This window comes from Patiria miniata, unplaced genomic scaffold (genome assembly GCF_015706575.1).
Source record: "Patiria miniata isolate m_02_andy unplaced genomic scaffold, ASM1570657v1 HiC_scaffold_13, whole genome shotgun sequence".
In the NCBI taxonomy this organism is placed as follows: domain Eukaryota; kingdom Metazoa; phylum Echinodermata; class Asteroidea; order Valvatida; family Asterinidae; genus Patiria; species Patiria miniata.
The window spans coordinates 7,080,458-7,102,335 of NW_024037051.1; the positions used below are offsets into that span (position 1 = coordinate 7,080,458).

The 21,878-nt window shown below is 39.2% G+C and overlaps 1 long non-coding RNA gene across 1 annotated transcript; it reads left to right on the forward strand.

Moving 5' to 3' along the window:
* Positions 1-134: 134 nt before the first annotated feature.
* Positions 135-20,209, forward strand: LOC119721163. Its single transcript, XR_005270160.1, has 4 exons — positions 135-317; positions 7,987-8,039; positions 17,565-17,625; positions 20,167-20,209. It is a non-coding gene; the product is annotated as an uncharacterized LOC119721163 (long non-coding RNA).
* Positions 20,210-21,878: the final 1,669 nt, after the last annotated feature.

Below are 21,878 nucleotides of genomic sequence, written 5' to 3' on the forward strand. Positions count from 1 at the left end.
ATACTTGTATTTATTAATAATAGAAATAATTGTTTGAATCGAAATATAGTTTAAATTTCATATTTGATGGCCTTAAGTTGTAAAATTCCAAAAATTAAAACAATAAAATATCATCTAAAACTAGGGTAAAGGTGGTTTTGCCATGAATTCGCGAGAAACTCCGAGATTATAAAGGCAGGGCAAGCACGAAGTAAATAAACCGACGTTCATGACATCGATTTTTCACTGAGTAGGTGGCTCTCCCGAGAAGCTTTCATGCTAACCTTCTTAACGATTTGCGATTCGTGGTAAAGGATTGTACGAGTAAATATTGTATGGTGAGTATTTTTGTGATTTAAATACATAAATTAGTATTTTTGTTCCTCACTGCAGGTAGACGCCCTTGCTTTTGTGCTTTATCAATTTCGTGATAAAATTTTAGAAAAAATATGCCTTTTGTTTTCTGTCACTGACTGTTCAGGGATAACTGATAGTCGTTGGGTGTTTTCAGAATCACATTCTGTGCGGATGTGGGGACATATATGTTTGCGTGTTTTATTTTCAAAACTTACTTTTGACATGTTTGAATTTGTATGCAATTTGCCTTATTTGCCTTGAGAGTGAGACGTAACGGCGATGGTGAAGTGTAGGGCCCCTATTTTGTTTTTATCGAATTAGAGTCAAAAATGTTTTTTATTGCTCAAAAATCCCCTTCTACAGTCAAAAGCAGACTTTTTTCAATTCTAATGACACCCGTTTTGCAATTTTGAACCGATTCTAGGGGTAGAAATTGCGATTTTCCTGCGCGGTTTGTGCCTTCTGATGCAGCGCGCCGTGCTTAGATGCTCACAGTACATCGAGGGGTGATCGCCATCTTTATTTTCGGGTCGCGTGTTGTCGCCGCGGTAATCCTTACCTTTAAGACCCCGTTCCTATAGGCCTATAAGGTTAAAAGACTCACCAAAACAGCTGACCAAATGACACTCAAAAGTGACATTCTGATATTTCTTGACACATTTGAACAGTTGGCAATGACACCTCTTGAATATCAGCAGGTTTAAATTTGTAGAAAGAGGGCAGGGCTTTGATTTATGAGGGGTTAAAGACGACGATGACAAACAGAAAATATACTTAAAAAGCAAGATGGCGAACTGCGCAAAAAGGTAGGAAAGTCACATTTTCTTTGGAAGTGCTTTCAAAATTACAACTAACATGAGTTTACCTGAAGAAAAAAAAACTGCTTTAGCCTGCAAAAGTCACTTTGGTACTGGACAGTCATCTGCAAAAGTCAGTTTTGAACAGAACTCATAAAAATAGGGGTGTCCTCAAGATAAGGATTACCGTCGCCGCACTGTCATCGTCATTTTACCCCCAAATTTCCCTCAAAAAATCAAAACCCTGCCCTCCCTATGGCATACCTGTTTATTCAATATTGAGAATGTCGCCAACTAGTTTGGTTGGTCCAATAATTTTAAAGTGGATTTTGTTCCCTTATAGGAACCGGGCCCTACACTACAAGATCGCCTGAGTAACTCCAGCTGACATGCTCATCATCAGGAATTCGACATAGGCCTATTACTAATGGTAATGTTGAATTCCTGATGAGCATGTCAGCTGGACTTACTCAAGCTATTATTTGCCTATTTCTGATTTTGTTTAAAAAAAGGAGGGCCTAAACTTAATTAATACGGGCCCCTCTAGACATGCTAGACTTCAGTTTTGGTCAAGCTGGGGTCGAATTTCATAAACAAAATTACTGGGTCAGTACCTCCTTTAATCTTTCTAAGACAGCTGCCATTTGTGGATCCCAAGATCCCATGATCTAAGTAATTGATTTTGTTTCCTAGCATTATTTTTGTGATGAATGTCACACAATCTATATTAATATCTGGGCTTATTTTATGTCACTTGATAAAATGATATACACGTTCACGTTGTATCTTTTATAGTAAAAAATTACCAGTGCAATGTATATCCCTTGGTTCCCTTCCAAAAAAACCCCCAAAAAACAATTAGACTGTACACAGCTTTGAAATAAATATAAAGGTTGTTTGTTTTTGTTGTTTTTACTTATAAACCTGTGTTTGTTTACTTGTTGTTCCAAACAAATTACGAAATGTTACATTTTATCGTCAGTTTGAAAGATTGGGTATAGACAATCACTTTCCGCGGAGCCATGATACCGCGCTGACCTACACCGAGGGACCAGTAATTCCAACTATTTTCCAGAAATAAACCATGCTGTATTTGGTTTACTACACCTCATAAATATTCAGCACAAGATCTTCAAGTTCTTCGTCAGTCAATGATGGAATACTTAGCGTTCATGACGTTACCCGTACTCGTAGATGCCTTTCTTGTTTCTGACCTGCAGAGTTCCGTGTGTCATGGCAACAGGGTTGAAATACATGTAGTCTGGTGCCAACACTCTTTAATCTTTACTGCAGTAGTTACAAGGACTACAACAACAGACTGGTTCCGTAAAGATTATATGCCACAGACTACATGTCTACGAGGTGGGTTCCATAGGGAATTTTTTGGTTCTACCAGACAAAATACCGCACGGCAACGAGCTGGATACTCACCGGGATGACGTCACCTGGGCGCGTATCATTTTAACTTCCCGGATGCGCCCCGGAATCGGCCAATGACGTGCTCCAATTTGATCATGAATATTTATGAGGTGTAGTAATCTTGAATACTGAATGTTAACAGACTGGTGGAAACTGGCAGTCCTGGAATCAGCACGTCAAAATTCACCAAAGTCTTGTCTATTTTCCTTTTCATCCTCGTCACAAATAAACTGAAAAGTAGTTTCTCTTTGCAACACATGTGACCACTGTATACGGTATGACATGGTTCATAAATGCTTGCCCTCTAACGCAGCGCAAAGTAGCAGTGTCCCAACTACAGTTGGGCCAGCCCAACTGCAACACTTTAGTTGGGACGGTCCAAACTTAAGTTGGGACTGATGCTTAGTGGGGCATAGCATAGCCATTGAGGGGATTCTTTGTTATGCCGGTACTTAGTAACTTTTGAGTAATATTAGAAAGGTAGAAATTACGCTCTTGTACCTGAAGTGGCTGCTTTATAGAAGAATTCATCCGTAAACTGAAGCTACCGTACGGGTAATATTGACTGCAAATTTGGGATTTGAGTGTTCGGACATTGGAGGGTACAACAAAGCAAGATATTTTGTTAAGTTTTTCCCTGTACATTCCTGAGGCCTTATATCATAAGTACAAAATGTAGAGTTCAAGCATTACATTCACTGTGTGGACTTCTGAACAAAAGATGTCCACATAAACCAGGTAGCAGCGACATTGTGTGGACTTGCCCACGTCCGCACAATGTTTCCCCCTCCCTAGAAAACAGGTTTAGAGGCATTTTTGGGTTGGGCTTATCAAAATGAAGAGAAACACTGAAGGGAATCGTGGGGAAAAAAAATGGGTTGAAAGAGTTTTCACAGTGTGAGTAAAATGATTTTTTTCAAAGGTTTTTCTTAACTACACGAAAACACAAGAATGTCCACCCTAAAGCCTGGTTCATACTTCATGCGAAAGCGAATGCGAGGCGAATTTGACGTCATGAAACATTCGCTGCGAAATTCGCCCGAGTTGAAATGTGTTCAACTTTTACGAATTCGCAGCGCGAATACTTGCCATGACGTCACAAATTCGCATTCGCGTTCGCTTTCGCGCTGAGTATGAACCGGGCTTTAGTATGTAACGTAAACATGTGTGGACTTTCTGTGTACTCTAGGAAAGTACTGGGGTCATCGTAAATTATTACACTTATAAACAACATGGATAGAATTGCTTGCTATAAATTGACAAGACATTAATTGTCATGTGCATTGAATTTACCCAAATGTCATCTCATCTACATTTTTTTTGCACATTTAGGATTGCTACCAGACAAAATAAACACAATTTTCTTGGTCTCTAAGACAACCTACATGTATACATTTGTAACCTGGACTGACATTTTGTGACACTTTTATGTCTATATTCTTAACGTAATATCCTGTGATGTCTTGGGTTTTTTTTTTACAGGTAACAATCCTGTAGGGATAAGAGAGAAAAAGGACAATTTTTGAGTAAACACATTTATTGTGATTACTTTCGATCAATATTACAAACATTTCTGTCCATGTTACTTACATGTACATAACATTCTGAGCAAGTACCGGTATATCTTGTGATATCTACCTGGAAAGTCTTAATTTTTGGGTGAGCACAATCCTCAACAATAGGGTGGGACTGCACTAGGGGGGAAAGAGGACTAACAACTTGATATTAATATCTTGCTTCATTTCCCAAACCTTCATGTATCACACTTTTGTGCACCTTAACCCTAACTCCCTAGCATGATTTACTAGGAACCATACCCATCCTGGCAAATTCTAACACCATATGGGAAACTGTCCACACATATTTCTGACTTAGTTTCTGGAGGTGTGCCAACCCAATGTAAAAGACTGTCAGTTTAGGGGTACTTTACCCATCCTGACAGATTCCAACAAAACATGCTGGGTTTGATGGGTTGAGTTCTGTTAAGATTAAGTGTGGAATGACCCATCTCCAAAACTTCTGTACAAGGATTTATTGTTTTATTTTACCAGGGTTGCCCCATCAGTTATCTAAGAACTGTTCTCCCTGGGGGCCCTGGAAGCATATAATGCTGTCAAGATATACAAACAAGATACATTGGTATCTTCATACAAATGAAGATACTATTGAAACCCTCCTTTTGTTTGATTAGTCACAGACTGTCAAAATTTCAACTTTCCAAAATTTCCACTGCCATGCCTTTTACACAGGCTAGACACTGACAGTCAGATCATTTTTCAATAGGCACGGAGACTGGTCCAATTCCATCAACAGACAAAAGCAGGTGACTGGTAGGCACAGCTGGCTTATCAGTCTCCTACACTCAAAGCATAGCTATCTCAAGATTCATAGCAATCACAGCCCGTAAATCCTGCTTTATGAAGGCAGGGAACACTGAACTGTTAAAAACAGTCACTTGATTTATTTTGACTGCTGGGCTGGCCTTGTTGAAATTGCCTGCCAGAGAGGGCGGGATAAAGTTTAACAATAACCTCATGTTTGTCAAATGCATTTGTCTGAAATCAGACCTTTTGAATCTGAAGAGAATGACATTATCAGTACTGAAAGAAATGCATCTTTTCAGACCTTTCTCCAATTTCTGAGCTTTTTTTAAGTTGACAATCTCATCCTAATACATGCACCGGTATGTGAAACTCTTTTCAGTGTTACATGTACTTTGAAGTTCCGGTACATGTACAAGTATTAACAGTGTATGTAACATTTTCGAACACTTTGAATGCTCCACAAGGAACATAGGCTGTCGATATTGAGGACTATACAATATGCTATTCCCATTGAAAAAAAAATTAGGAAAGCCAGATGTTTACAAGTCCCATATGGACGTATTAGACTTTTTATCATGAAGCGCATGCTAGAAACATTGACCCCTCATTTTGTATGGGAACCCACAATTTCAACTGTTCTCGAATTCTGTCCAAAATTTCACATTTACCCCCTCGTGAGCAAGAGGAAAATATCTTGTTCGTTTAGTTTCTATCTATAGTGTCTTTTGTCTTTTAACCCTAACCTCTTGGGCTCTTTTACTAGAAAGTATCCCGAATCCGCCAAATCAATTTTGCCATGCACAAAAATGTAGGTGGCCAGTGAGTCTATCAGAATCCACCAGTTAGGCGGGAGTAAATCTGTTGAGATCCTGAACCCGCCAAAGTCCCCCAACAGCTCAATATAGAGGTATCCTGAATCCATCAAAAATCCTGCAGTTCCACTAGGCTTTACAATCCTGAATCCATCAAAATCCCCCAGTTTGTGCAATATGGAGGTATGGATTCAGGTACGTTAGGCCAAAAAAAATAAGTCTCCGGTTTCTGGTATGGAGCTTGCCCACAAAGTGGTGCAGCGACGCGGCTTTTTTGTTTTTTTAACTGTTTTTTTTTGCTTCAAATGTCGGCTGATGACTGCAAATGGTGCCTGACTAAACTTCGTGCAAATATATGGGAGTCCAGAGAGGCCACAAAGCTTATTCTCGATCATAACCCCATCTAAAAACACGTTAAAATTGTGCAGCAGCAGGATTCCAGTCAAACCAGTGAGTTTGGCGGTTTGAGACATCAACTTTCATAGACTTTTTGTTTTGGCCTTAGGGTTGAGGTTTTTCCTAATACATGCATGATATTTTTTTTTTAAACTTTTGTACAAATTCTTTTGTTTTTTACAATTTGCCCACCATACTTTAATTTCCAACCTCCGTTTGGCAAACAAAAAGGTATGACAGTATAACAATTGTTGACTGCTGTGATGTGGGATATGACCTTTTTAATATCCGAGGGGCGCATAGCACCCTCGGGTGTTAAAAACCCTGAGTATGTGCCAAAAACCCTGAGTGTGTGCTAAACCCCCCACCCACCCACCCCCTCCCAAAAAAAAAATATATAATAATAAGGGAATAAATGTGTGCTCAGCCCAGCTTAGCTGGGTGATAATTTTCAGCATAACAGGTCAAGCACATAATTTTCCCATTCATGTAGCTTTTCGGTCACAAAATCCAAAACTTTTGGTCCAAAAGTCAAAACAAGTCAAAAATTATAAATTTCTGACAATTTTGTTCAGCAACATTACTTCATGTTTTTCGAAACACCCCTCTAGTTATATTATGGAATTTCCCTGTTGCAGAAAGTGGTAAACAACCCTGTATATTTTAGGGCTATGAGATACTGACTCGCCGGTAGTATTGCGCATGCCTACGTGAGGATTGTGAACATTCAACCAATAAAACGGCAAAAGGCACTGGATATCATGGGAGTCCAAATGTCATGTGACACTAGAAAGGTGTTTAAGACCAGCCAGCTGGTCTTTATCATCCATTTTAGACTTGCCATGTGACGGCCTCTGACCAATGATGGGAATGGGTAAACTGTATTTATGAATAATAAATAAACATTGAAAAGAAAAAATTTCAACAATTTTAACAATTAAAAGTTTCATTTTCAGGTGTTCCCCAAAATAATAATAATAATATTAATTATAATTACCCTGGATTAGACATTGATTTGGGAGACATCCCAGTGCACAAAATGTTTCAAACTTCAATGTGCCCTAACCCAGTATTCCCTTGTCCTTTTTCCACGAATTTCGGTATGTTTACTAATTAGACCACGAGCAACAAATATAACCTAATTGCGACAATAAAAATGTCTCCCTAATGACCGATCTCTCCCATCGTGCGAAGAAATTACGATACCGTGTCTCCTTAGTGGTACCATTACAAAAAAAATCAAACAAAACAAAACAAACACACAAAAAACCTCAAACAAACAAAAAAATGAAATACACACACACACGTTTGTTTGCAAAAACAAAAACAACCCCTACAAAAAAATACTTAGAAATTCAATGAAACAAAGATAAAGGGGGAAAAATGAAATTGTTCATAATCCATTTGGGAATCTAAATTAGAGGAAGGGGCAGTAACTCTTCGGGGACTGAATCATCTGGTTCTCCAAAAAGGAAGACACCCAGAAGAACACAGAAGGCAGTTAACGAAGTACCGGGCGCTAGGGGCAAATCTAGTTTGGGTGACTGACTGAAACTAATTACCATGACTCGGTGAGTCACGTGTACGCGTTAGTTAACGGCCGGTAAGGGAAACAGGTCGCTCCCTGCCCTGTGTAGCCTATGGATCTGCCGTACACCGGTGACTTTCATTACATGCATTTAATGTATCATTCTGATTATCATTAGCATTTCCCTTTCCACTGTGTGTGTGTGTGTCTTCCTGTGTTGCAGCACAAAAGGCCCCCCCCCCTCCCTCCAATGTGATTTGCACATCCCGTCAATCCAACGGCCTGAACAGTGACTGTTGTGGGAGTGTTTCTGTGAATTGGATGTCACTCTGCACAGTGTGATATATGCTTTTCTGTTTTCTTTTATTTTTTAGGATGTGCCTTTCCGAGTGTAGATGCCCACAGTGTGATATGTTCATGTGTGACGGTAAGTAACATGAAAGCAGCATTGGTGCGTAAACATGTACCTACATGTAAACCGTACACATGTTTGCATGTACATTGTGCATACGTACATACATGTACTGGTAGTTCCATATTTGTCAGAGTAACCCGCATGCCTCAGTTCTCTTTTCATTAACACAAGCGACACGGATTCACCTAAAATAACATTTGAAATTGTGCGAATCATTTTGGCATTTGTGCACTTTACATTATTTGTGTATAGACCCATCAGCTGTTGTACTACATTGGAAAGCACTGTATTTACTGCTTCATGAATCAATAGACCATAGGCTTTATTCACGAGTGGGCCATATTAAATTGAAAGCAAGGTAAAATCTTCATTTGTGGAACTTGCGAATAGAAAATAGAGTAATGAAATAAAGTTAATTACAAATTAATGCCAGTCTGTTCCGATGAATAATTTAAAATTTGTGATTAATTATACGCTAGTGTTTTAAGCCACATTTAAAAACAAAATTGAAAGTGAGGCTTGGAACGCATAAATAGTCTGGCACTGTCCCATTCAACAGTTTACAAGGCCTGTTTACACATACATGTACATGGGTAATAGACAGGGCGCTTTTGGGCGGTACAAGGACTAAAACATTAAACTAAGGATGGGACGTTTAGGCCTACATGTTTAAATTTAAACAAGAACATTTTTATGCCCCGCGGCGAAGCCGAAGTGGGTGGGTGGGTGGGTGGGTGGGTGGGTGGGTGGGTGGGTGGGTGGGTGGGTGGGTGGGTGGGTGGGTGGGTGTGTGTGTCCGGACAAATCTTGTCAGCGCGATAACTTGAGAAATACTTAACATATGAACTTCAAATTTGGTTTGTGGATTGTTCTTGGTAATCCTAAGAAGCCTTTCGCATTTGGGGCCAAAAGGCCAAAGGTCAAGTTCACAGTGGCTAAAACAATAGAAATCTTGTCAGCGCGATAACTTGAGAAATACTTTACATGTGAACTTCAAATTTGGTTTGTGGATTGTTTTTGGCAATCCTAAGAAGCCTTTTGCATTTGGGGCCAAAAGGCCAAAGGTCAAGTTCACAGTGGCTAAAACAATAGAAATCTTGTCAGCGCGATAACTTGAGAAATACTTTACATGTGAACTTCAAATTTGGTTTGTGGATTGTTTTTGGCAATCCTAAGAAGCCTTTTGCATTTGGGGCCAAAAGGCCAAAGGTCAAGTTCACAGTGGCTAAAACAAAAGAAATCTTGTCAGCGCAATAACTTGAGAAATACTTTACATGTGAACTTCAAATTTGGTTTGTGGATTGTTCTTGGCAATCCTAAGAAGCCTATTGCATTTGGGGTCAAAAGGTCAAGTGTCAAGTTCACAGTGGCTAAAACAAAAGAAATCTTGTCAGCGCAATAACTTGAGAAATACTTTACATGTGAACTTCAAATTTGGTTTGTGGATTGTTCTTGGCAATCCTAAGAAGCCTATTGCATTTGGGGTCAAAAGGTCAAGTGTCAAGTTCACAGTGGCTAAAACAATAGAAATCTTGTCAGCGCGATAACTTGAGAAATACTTAACATATGAACTTCAAATTTGGTTTGTGGATTGTTCTTGGTAATCCTAAGAAGCCTATTGAATTTGGGGCAAAAAGGTCAAGGGTCAAGTTCACAGTGGCTAAAACAATAGAAATCTTGTATTTATTCTGAGATTATAGGGATTAGGGATTAATTCATATAAAACCTACAGAAGACACTAATGCTGTCAATGAATGTTCCATGTGACCAAGGTACATGTAAGTTGATGTTAAAAGAGTGGTGTTATGTCATGGGAACAGTCACGGTTGCGGGGCATTTGTGTTTGTAAACACACCTGACTTGTTTAAAAATCTGTTTTCAAATTTTCCAAAATGTTTATACGATACCCGAAATCATAAAACAGGAGCCTACGTTCATGCAATCTTCTTTTGAGTTAAACATACCATGAACATAGCACAAATAATTAAACTAAGGATGTTTTCAAACCTTTTTAATTAACAAAACCTCAGGAGTACCGCCGTGCTTGATTACATTTGGGGTACACATACAGTAGTTACTTGTAGGTTTTTACTTTTTCAGTGACTGCCCGCTATTTATTATGTCAAGCATTGTTGATTTAGGGCAATTCCACACCAAAGTGGACATGACACCAAAAAATTCAAATACATGCGACTTAAACAAATTTGGCATCAAATGAAAGCTAAAAGTCTATATTTTCAAGATTTGAAGTTGGAATTTTATTTTTTATACATTTCGGTACCAAAATTTAGGATTATGTAATAATCCTGTTTTAATCCTAAAAATGTGATTAATAGTGATATGAAAGTATTCTACCAATAGACACACAAAAATATGTACTAATGCCATCAGTTTCTGTCATGAGAAAGTATTGGTCTTGAAAAACCGACTAAAACTTGTTTTTAACATTTTGCGTAATTTGTTTCGCTTCAGTGACTTCTAATATTTCAGCCTTCGAAAATGTCCTTCCGTTACCGAAAAAATACATATTTTTAATTTATTTTTAAAACATGCAGTATGAATGCATTGAAAGTTATTGTGCAAAGCAAGTTTAGGTAGGCCTTCAATATGACATTACAACTGACACTGCTGTACTTCTCGTTTTTTAATTACAATTAATTAAATCACGTCCTTCCGTTACCAAATTGGTAACGGAAGGACGGTAACGGAAGGACAAATCGTATTTTTATCAAATGTTACGACATTTGCGCTCATGTTTGAAAAATGAAAATCACTGCAAATACATGCATGTATAATGAGCATTGAAAGGACATTCATGTGACCCACCTTCACAAAAGCGGGATAAGCAGGGCAAGGTGTTTATTACAAAGGAAGGCACAGGCATGTACAACATGTACAATGTACATGTACATATATGCCGATGTACCAGTACTTGTACATGTATGGAGTTGTTGCAGAAAATCAAATCATAAAGTTGCTGCCATCAGCATTCATGGACAATAGAGAAAGATACGAATTCTGTGAAGCCATTCCAGAAGCAAATTAAGTCAAAAATGAGATGGCAGAAAGTACCGGTACTTTGGGGCACTTTCATTCAATTTACATGTGTAAGACATGTGAGGTGCAATCTTTGACAAATTTTGCCCAAGTTAACAATTTCAGTTTGGATGTTTATAAATTAATTGTTACTACTCTAAATCATTGTAATTTGATTTCAAACATTGATTTTAGAGTTCAATAAAAGGAAAACCTAACTGAAGCCATCAGTTCTACCGGTAGATGTTTTTACCTTAAATGTACATGTAAGCTGGTCCCCCCCCCCCCACCCTTTAGGTAAACCTTTGAACCTACCGGTATTATTATTAAAAGTTGTTGGTGAACATGTAACCAATATACTCAAGAGTTCAAATACTGTGTATTTAAACTTTTAAGGATTGAGGTGATGGGTTTGAAGTCTATTTCTGTAGTAGTCCTGTGTTCGTGAATTATGTGTTTTTGGTTGTTTTTGTTTTTCTTTTGTTATCATTAATTAGCAGGCTTCTATCTTTATCTCAATAGTTTCTTGGGTATAATTATTTATGCCAGGTCTGCATATTGTTGATCTCACATTCAGTTACACATTTCAGCAATTTGTTTCACTTGTATAATTAGTGTAAATTCACATTTTGTTCATGCTATAATTGAGTAAACCTTTTGTCCTTCCGTTACCGTCCTTCCGTTACCAAATTATAATCTGCTTAAAACGTTGTAATTATATTACCGAAACACTTACAGTCAAATGAAAGGCGGTATAGTATAGATAAAGCTTCAGGGATTCCATTTCCTACCTTTAAAATATAATTGCCCCATAAAATTCACAGAGTTTACGCAAAACGCGAGTAAGTTGGAAAACCCTTGTCCGTTTTACCGTCCTTCCGTTACCGACCTCATTAATATTCATAATTCATAAACGGGAGGCATTCATGCCCCCCAAAAGTGTGGAAAATGAAAGTAGCATTATAAGCAATACAATTGTGACATTTGTTTGCTGTAACTATGAACAGTGTCTGTGATACACACATTTGAAATTTTGTTTAATGAGTGAAAACGTCCTTCCGTTACCGTGGAATTGCCCTTTATCATGCAGACACAATGGGCACGCGTCAGCCTTTGTGAATTGGCTAAAAGTATAAACATTTGAACGGTATCTAAAATATTTGCTAAACGTTTAAAAAAGTAAACACAAAGTCACGTCCTTACAATAAACCAGGATTTTCATTGCAAGCATGATAATCAGTGCCACAAACGTAGGCCCTTAATTAATGATAATTTTGTTATTTTATAAATCGATCGTTGTGTAGATTTTTGGGTTAAAGGGAATATACAACATTTGCAAACATCAAAAAATAAAACTACCAAGTTTTTACGAAATTGGTAAATGACAGTCTAAAGCATCCTGTAAAATTATGGCACCTGGTGTGAAGTCATTTTCAAGAAAATTGTATTTTTGTATACATTTCCAACGATGGTCGTCCGACCACCGTTGGAAAAACCTAACTATTTTTCAACTACTGCTCCAACTTTACACTTTTTTCAGTCCAAATTTTGTTTGCTATTGGTTACAAGTTCATGAACGGGTGCAGGCCAGCTAGACTGGTTCCCCTACCTTACAATTTTCCGGCATCTATGAATTGATCCATTTTATCTTTAGTGGAGTCAAGGAACCAGACTACTTGAACATTTTTGTTTTTCTTGGTTTTTCCAGCATTTTCGAACACAAAACTTCAAACATGTCAGTGTAAAAATATTTGATCTACGTATTATACTAACCCCTCAAATAGTTCATTTCTGAAAATTACAGCAAAAGCCAATGATGTACATTCCCTTTAAATTTTCCAGAACGATGAATTAAAAACCAGTAGGAATAAATAAAGGCTTCCTTTTTGATGTTAAACATGTAATTCTCAAGTCAAGTATCAATAAAATCCACATTATTTTCACAAGGAAATATAATCACATGTACATAATGTATGTGTAAGGCTAGTTAATATATAAAAGATGTTCAACTAAAGGCAGAAATTCTAGGGAAAATTTGTGCATACAAAAAAGTAAATCAGCTGTTTGCTTTATTGGAATACTAACTTGAAAGGCAATGATTAGCCTAATTGCTTAAAAAAATTGTAGATACATGTACTAAGGTACCTGATAATCTGATTTCATGATATCATTTTTTTATAACATACATTTATTTGGATCCATGTTTTTCCCTCCATTATTCAAGGTCATCCTCCATTGAATTCCTATGCAATACCATCTTTTGCTGCATGTGTTTTTCTTTTCTTTTTTATAATAATACATGCATGTCTGGCAGACAGCTGGTGCTTTTGTGTAGGTCTAGTTTATTGTTCTCTCTTGACGTACGGTACTTGCCCTTATTAAAGGGAATGTACAACATTTGCTTTTTGCTGCAATTTTTAGAAATGAATGGATTTGGAGAATTAGAATGTTATAGGAAATATTGTCAAACTGATTTGTTTCACGATTTGGGCTCGTAGATGCTGGAAAAACCAAGAAAACCAATCATGTTCTTGTAGTCCGGTTCCCTGACCCCACATAAGATGAAACGGAGCAATTTGTAGACGTTGGGGAATTGTAAGGTCAGAGAATCAGTCTGGCAGGCTTGTACCTCTTCACAGGTGTGTAATCAATTGCAAAGAAAATGCGGAATAACTAAATATGAAAACTTAGGAGCAGTTTTTGAAAATGAGCCAGTTTTCTGCAACGCTGGTCGGCCGACCAGCGTTGGAAAAATGCAATTTTTCTTGAAAATGTCAGCACACCAGGGGGGAGCCACGATTTTACAGGATGCTTTAGACTGTCATTCCCTAACAATCCAATCAGGTTTTTTGTGATAATTTGATCATTTCGTTTTTTGTTGTATGCAAATGTTGTATCTTCCCTTTAAACATTCTAGTGCCACTATGTACGTAAATTAGCATCTGAGGAACCACAAACATTGCAAAACCGTTTTGTTACAGCAAGCTAGCTGGCTTTTGAAGAGTGGAAGCACGCCTCATTTGATTCCAGTGTTAAGCTTTGGTTGAACCTTGATGATGTTGAAGAACTCTACGTTGTTGGGGGGGGGGGGGAGGGGGAAGACGTGGGCCCATCCCAGTGATCGGTGGAGCTATAAATATTGTAGGATTATAAAGAGCACTTATTTTGGCCTGCGTGAAAAATGTCACTAACCCTGACACGATAATGTAAATTGCAACCCATTTATCATTGTGGGTTTTTATATAAGTATATAAACTTTTTAGTCCCAACTAACACAGACCCTTTAAAGTCCACCAATAAAATATCCCGGCCACTATTACTTTGCATGAGATTGGATTATTTCCCGTCATTTCTATTGTACTCTTCCTGATAATTCCAAAGCATACATGTACAGTGTACATGTATGCATGCAAATTGTAGTTTCTAGAACAAAGTATGGTCAAACACGGCACTCTTATTCTACTGTTTGGGGATTCAAACACCTTTCACCGCTATACTGTACATGTAAAGCGCAAAGGTGTTCAAAAGTTGCTCGACTCACCTGCAAAGCAAGCAAAAGGTGGCAAAGCAGCCTCCCAGGCTGCGAAGCGGGCGAGGTGAAGAGTCGTATATTTTTATGTATTGTATATGCAGTTGTTATTTGAAATTCCTCTGCACTGTACATCATGTCCTAGCCAACTTGTACAATAAACTGTGTAAAAAAAATTATCCTGAATGAAGAACACAACAGACATGACAGAGGCCCATTATTATCATTCAATTCCCTTCCACTTCTCAATGCCAATTCCAAGGGACATGACCCTTAGTAATGATAAAAAGAATCCTCTGTGCACCAGACTATTTGACATCTCTATTACAGCTACACAGCAGCCTTGGGATATTTGACTATAAGTATACATGTAGTTCCTGTTTTATTATTATTAAATATCTAATCCATGTGGTGCATTATTAGTCATCGCCGGTATTGACAAACATCAGAACGCCAGACAGTCTGCAATGCCCTGCACTAATTACATATCCTTGGACGCAAAGGCCATTTTAATTATCCGGTTTTGAATCTTCTACCTGAACAATGAAAGCATACAACGGGCATGGTTATTAATAGTTGGATGTTGGGTATTAGGAGGTATTGATCCTGTACTCAGCGAGTCGGCCCTGGCGGCTGATGAGTTCTTGTTTAGACGATCAGATGTTTTTTTACGGTGTGGGTGATGGTACCAGTATGGTAGGTGGTGGATACAGTTGTGAGTTTGGTTCCTCGGTGCGGAGGTGGCCGTGTAAAATATTCATCTTTAATGTTCAGCTTCACTAAGTTACTTGCTCCATGATGATCCATGATATTTTCCATGATGTATGTTTCTGGGATATTCTATTTGTTACTGGTACATGTATTTAATGTGAGTATGCATTCCAGCTTCGGCTCCATGGGCTGCGTGCGCATTCCTTAACTAACCCCTGGCTGTGTAGAATACGTAAACAAAGCTGATTTACTATTCAGAGCGTACTGTGCTCATATTTTGAAGACTGCTTGCCCTATGCGCTCAAGTTATCTTCTGCACGTCGCGTCGCATATGAACATTTTTTTTTCAAGACTGCGTGCCGCCTGAACGATATGGATTCCGGAAGCCTCGTTTTCGCACAAAAAACCTGTGTCTTGTGTTGTTAAGAGATGACAGAGGTACGTACATTTAATATAAATCCTTGCTTTATAACGCGACGTCAAAATTTCATGTTTGAAAGATTTGATTCTACAAAACAAAATTTTAAACACTTGTGACTTAATTACACAATTCCAGGGGTTAAGATCGCGCAAGGCATGATGGGAACCAACATGGCGCAGCAAGATCGTACCCATGGGGATGAGGTTGTATACATGAATTCTGAAAATGCAAAGAATATCATGTACATGTACATGTACATGTGAACTTTGTCAGGTTTTGGAACCGTCAGCTGACCAGGGCCCAATTTCATAGCGCTGCTTAACAGCCGACTTTGTGCTTAGCGAGCCTCCATCTATTTCATAGGGACCGTTAAAAGCACGCTTAACCCCAGAAGAAAACTTTGCTTAAATCAGTGACGTAACAATAGAAATCTGCATGCGCGCGCAACCGTTGGCATGAAATAGTGCTTAAGCAGCAGCATGATTTTCTGCTATAGTAAGCACAACTTTTCTGCTTACTGTTAAGCAGTGCTATGAAATTGGACCCTGGTCTAATAGATCTTTTGCACTGCAGCCATCTTTGAGGTACTTGCTTTTCGTCTACAGGATTTTGCAGGATTGAAGAAGGTCTGTTCTAGTCACTATTAGTATTACACTACACAGGGCTTGATGCCCCAAGTACGCATGTGGACTTGTGATGTGATGGTTCAAACAAAACCAACATTAACCCTTACTCTCTGAGGGTAGTTTACTGCATGTCAGTTGGTTATGCCAATGCCCTCCAGCTGCAGTTATTTGGCAGATAACAAGTCTTAACAGTGAAGGCTCCAATTGGCAGGAGTTGGAGGCCCTGGAGGGTGCCTGATACTGACCAGCTGGGGGCACTCACTTTGTTATCAGAGGACTCTCATTGTTCTCTGTGGCATGTATTGGAGTGCCTGTCCAGTTACCCTTGAAATGACATGGCAGATATTGGAGGGCCATGCAAAAAACATAGGAGATTTTCTTGAGGCACATATTGGCATGCGTTGGAGGGTCTAGTAGGGTAAGGGTTAACTTGTTTAAGTGCTAATATTAAGTTTAGGCCAAAACTTCCTAATTCCAGGAATGCATAGCGTCTTGACGATCAAACTCCATCTGTTCACTTGAAAGTAAAACCTCCATATTCAATATTGGGATTTGCCCTCCACCGGTGTATTTTATTAACGCTGTATACTCAGTGTTGTCCCGAGTGATTATGAGAAAAAAATCACTTGGGTGGGACTCAAACCCACAACCTCCTGCTTACTCGTGCAGACGTCTTACTACTCAACCACCGAGCTTTGTGGGGTTGGCTGGCTGGTTCTAATCTGATATGGGCTCCGTGCGCCACCAAAAGAGGACGCACTTTTACCACTTTTGAGAAACCCGTGGACGGGAAGCACAGCGTGTGCATACTGTACTGTAACGGTTTGCGCGTGAAGTACGCACAACTTGTTGAATGTGCAAAAGCTGTTAGTCACAGCGTCTTCGCGCGAGCATCAGGCATCTTCGGCATGCGAATACTTTCCAATTTAACTTGCGATGGTCTCCCAGACTAATTCCTGCCTCCAATAACTTTGGATCGTTCAAAACACGCAGTGGATGGACCGGGGGCCAGTCTAGGTCTCCCCCAACTCTCCTTTTTTGCCGTTAAAGGAGTACTTGTGCACAGAGCCCATAGCAGCAGGTACCGCAACCAAACTATTCATAAGATGGAATTTGTGTCGGGTTATGTAAATTCAAGATTGGGTTTGCCCTCCAAAAAAGGTTTTCATTTCTTTTAATCAACCACTTCGTTAATTTTCTTTCTATTGTTGCAGAACTTTACTGATGCCAAGACCGTGTGCTCTACAACTTTGCACATACTGAGGTGGGAAATAGGTAACTCTATCAGCGTTGTAGTGGAGTCCATCACCGGTCCATTGCAAGTCCCGCCACAAGTATGATCACAAGTCAGTTCAGGAGTTTGGTCACCAGTGATAGGGGATGAACAGTAACAAAGGAATGCTTTTGTCACAGTTCATTTGAATAGCATGTGACTTGACTTTGGACTGTGATGGACTCAATTACATAACTCATACAGGGTGAGTCAAAAAAAGCGAAACCCAAACCCCCAAAATTATATTTCATATTTAAAAAAATATGTAGCACCGAAAATAATAATGACCGGAAAGCCAATTTCATAAGCTACTTTAGATGAACAAATTACTGAAAATGGTCAAAATTACTGAAAATGGTCAAAATCCGTTCAAAGAATATCACCATTTAAACACAATAACCTTAATACCTGTCTCGTCCACAAAATGCGATTTCAAGAATCGTCGTCACAATTGTCTTCAAACATCACCAGCAATAAAACCTCAGTTTAAAAGTTAAAAATATTCAACAAAGTCCTTTTGAAGGCCCGTCTTTTAAAAAAAGTGGATTTTATAAATCATATTGTTTGCCTAACCCGGGTTGTTAATAAAGATATTGTGTACTACAGTTGTTGACAGTTGTTGAAACAAGTATGCTGTGTCATTTTCTTTGTTGTTCGAAACAGTCAGAATACACAATAAATTGATTTTTTTGGACGAAACAGGTTTTAGAGTCATTGCGTTTAAATGGTGATATTCTTTGAACCGATTGAGCAATTTCAGTATTTTTTTCATCTAAAAGTGGTAAATGAAATTGGCTTTTTAGTCATTATTTTTTGGTGCTACATATTTTTTTTAAATATGAAATTTATTTTGGGGGGTTTGGGTTCCGCTTTTTTTGACTCGCCCTGTACATGGGTTATTTTATTATAATTCCAGGAATCTCTGTGTGTCTGTCTGTCTGTATTTCGATTGTCTGAAGAACCGGGCACTGTATGAAATTATTATAATACATTCAGATTCGAACCGGCCAATCGATCCCGTTAGCTTGGTGGTCGAGTGGTAAGACATCTGCACTAGAAAGCAGGAGGTCGTGGGTTCGAGTCCCACCCGAGTGATTTTTCCAACTTTCACTCGGGAGGTAACACACTGAGTATACAGTGTTTAAACGTCGGTGAAGGGCAAAACCTAATTTGACTGTATGAATTTGAAAATCGGCAGGTGTATTGATCAGGACCCCAGAATGTGCAGTGTCAATTTGAAGTTGTTTGGATGAGCGGTTCTCAAAAAACTGGGGAAAAAAAATACTATTTTTTGGAGGCCTACACCATACAAACGTGTATACGGACCGCGCCACGCACTGCTGCATTATTTGAATGGGCACTGCACTCTATACCGCATCACGGGTTCCACACTTTCAAACGGTGGTTGGCTGTATGGGCTCCATCATTTCTTGAAGGAGGAAGATCGCGCAATGGTGAGGGGTAGATATGGCGCACTGTTATACGGGTACTTCACTCTAAACTGCCACGTTTGTGGGTCTACCGGAGGCGAAGCAATCTCCCCGTTCCAAACAGGCACGTTTTGAAATGGCACTGCACTGGTTCTATAAATGTAGTGTCCAAAGTGGGCATTTTCCCCTATCCCTGTTAACTTGTTACTTTGTGATTTGATTGACTTCATTTGAAGTATTTTTAATTTGTTGGGTGTAGTACAATTTGATAGGTATAGTACAATTTGATATTTATAATCACTCTTGGAGGACGATGGCATTAACCCTAACTCCCTAGGCCTTTATGCTAGGATGTAGCCTCAATCCTGCAAAATCCTCCCACTGGCCTCATGGAAAAATAGCATATATACTGGTAGCCTCAATCCTGCAAATTCCTCCATTATTTCTTGACTATGGTCCGTGGAGAGGTGACCACTGCCTGAATCCTGCAAAATCCTCCGGCTATTTCTGTCAATAGGCTGAGGCAGAGGCAGTGACATCCTGGAGCAGTGTGGAGGATTTCAAGTATAATATAGGCCTTAATTTATGCACGGCAGAGCATAAACAACACAAGGTCCGGCCCAAGACCTTGACACAGTGCGTCCTCCGAAATCAGCAACGCACTTTTGTCATGTAACCTCAATCCTACAAATTCCTCCAAGTTGCAAAAAGGATTTCATGGAGGATTTGGGATCGTTAGGGTTAAGGAGTGCATCAGAATTATAAAATCATTGATGTAATGTAACAGGGACAGGAAAAAATATGGACCCCAAATTTATAGAATTACCCCCATACATGCATATGTTGTGTATCACGTTTGCATTGTGCATGTAAATGTAGTCATACAACATGTTATCAGTTGAGGACAACTATGTTTAGTTTTAGTATCAATGAAAAGATCAAGGCTACAGGTTGCACAGTCAAACATTGCCATTTCCTGCAAAACCCTCACACAGTGAAGGATGCACATACAGATCTCTAGTTTTGTGAATGTCATTGTTATACCATTGTGTGTGTAAATTTCTGAATGCCTAACTCTTAAATGCATCTGTTGTGGATATTATCTGCCGGCAGGTTTCCTGTTTTCTGATGTTCACTGAAACCTGAAAGAGAAAACTTTGTGGTAAGTGGACGTTGATAGTCTTTTTGTATTTGCGACCTTAGCACTAGTGTAACGCATGGATTTTTTATAGTAGGTATTTGACTTTACCAGTCCTAGAGTCTTGGTTACTATCAACATGAGAGATGTATACAAAATGATGTCTCCACGTAGCGCGGGTATAGCCAGAGCAGTTAGAAGAAGTTGAACAGAAGAAAATTTGAACACTTGAACTTTGAAGAAATAAAACTCCTGACAAGGATCATCGGGTCTATGTGTTTTTATTTGAAGCACCGACTAAAATCACTTGACAGAGAGTTGGTTCCGGTGGAAGTTCAGAACGAGAGTGAAGACTAGAGATGAGAGAAGAGAGAGAGTGAAGACTTAGGGGGAGAGGGGCTGATTAAATACAGAAATGAAACATAATGGATTGTGTGTAAGTTCATTAAACCAAGGACAGCAAATACTAAGAATCTAGGAAGTGGTTTTAGGTCTACGACCAAGCCCAGTGTAACCACACAAATGGAGACAGAGAGTCTATGAGAACTATCTGTGTGGACCACGAAGTAATTTAAGATAATCATAAAGATGCCAACGGGGAAGTGGGGAGAATGTAATTAAAATTAATTGAGCTTCTAGATCTGGGCTTACACTAGTTCAGTCTGAAACTGGTGGAAATGATAGCTAATTGTAGTAGTGTGGATGGTGCTTTGTCAACACTTTCGAGACCCTAAGCGGAAGGGACACTTAGGGTGTGCATTAGGACCGGGTACCTGAGTAACCAACTGCTGATGTCAGGAACCAGTTCAGATTATGGGATCGGGTATCCGTAACCAACTTTACAAGTTACTTACAATGTAGTTATGTTTCAGACATAACTACATGTACATTGGAGTGTCATTGCCTAGCGGTTAAGAGCACCGGACTCATGCTCTGGTGTTTGGCATGGGTTCGAGCCCGGGCCCGGACACTTGTGCCCTTAAGCAAGGTACTTAACCATTATTGCTTCATCCTTTGGATAGGACGTTAAGCCAGAGGTCCCGTGTGTTGTATAAGGCCTAACGCACGTAAAAGAACCCAGTAACATTTATCGCTAAGAGAAGGGGTTTGCCCCAGTGTTTCTGGCCTCCTAGTTATACTCCCTTGTGAAAGACCTTAGGAGAAGAACCAACCAAGTACCAAGTACCAGACAATGAAAAAGAAAAGTTTTGAATTGCATTTGTTGGGAATGTTCAAGATGAAAACCAGGCTACTTGGAAAATCAAAACAGCTTTTGCGGTTAACGCGCGACGGATGCCCGCGAAAGTTGCAGTTTACACTGTAAAAGCCCATCAGACACCGCCAAAATATTCACACTGTACAGTTTTGCTAAGGCCTAGAGTTCCTGACAATAGACCTTTATCATGCTGCCACCATTTCAGTCATGTTCCCTGTATCCAATAACAGTACTGAATGATGATGTTTTTTGTGCAAAAAGGAACCAGACTATTTGTCCTTCCAGCCTCGCTTTAGTAACGCTTTGGCCGAAACATGATAATGGTCTATAGAGGGAATTAATACCAGGTTGTTTTTTTTTTGTCATCTTCAGTTTTGGTAAGACTGTCTTTTACGGGTACCCGGGTACCCGTGTACCCGTGTTTTACTTCAATAGGATACAGGTTCCTTGACTACTTCACACTACTAAGGA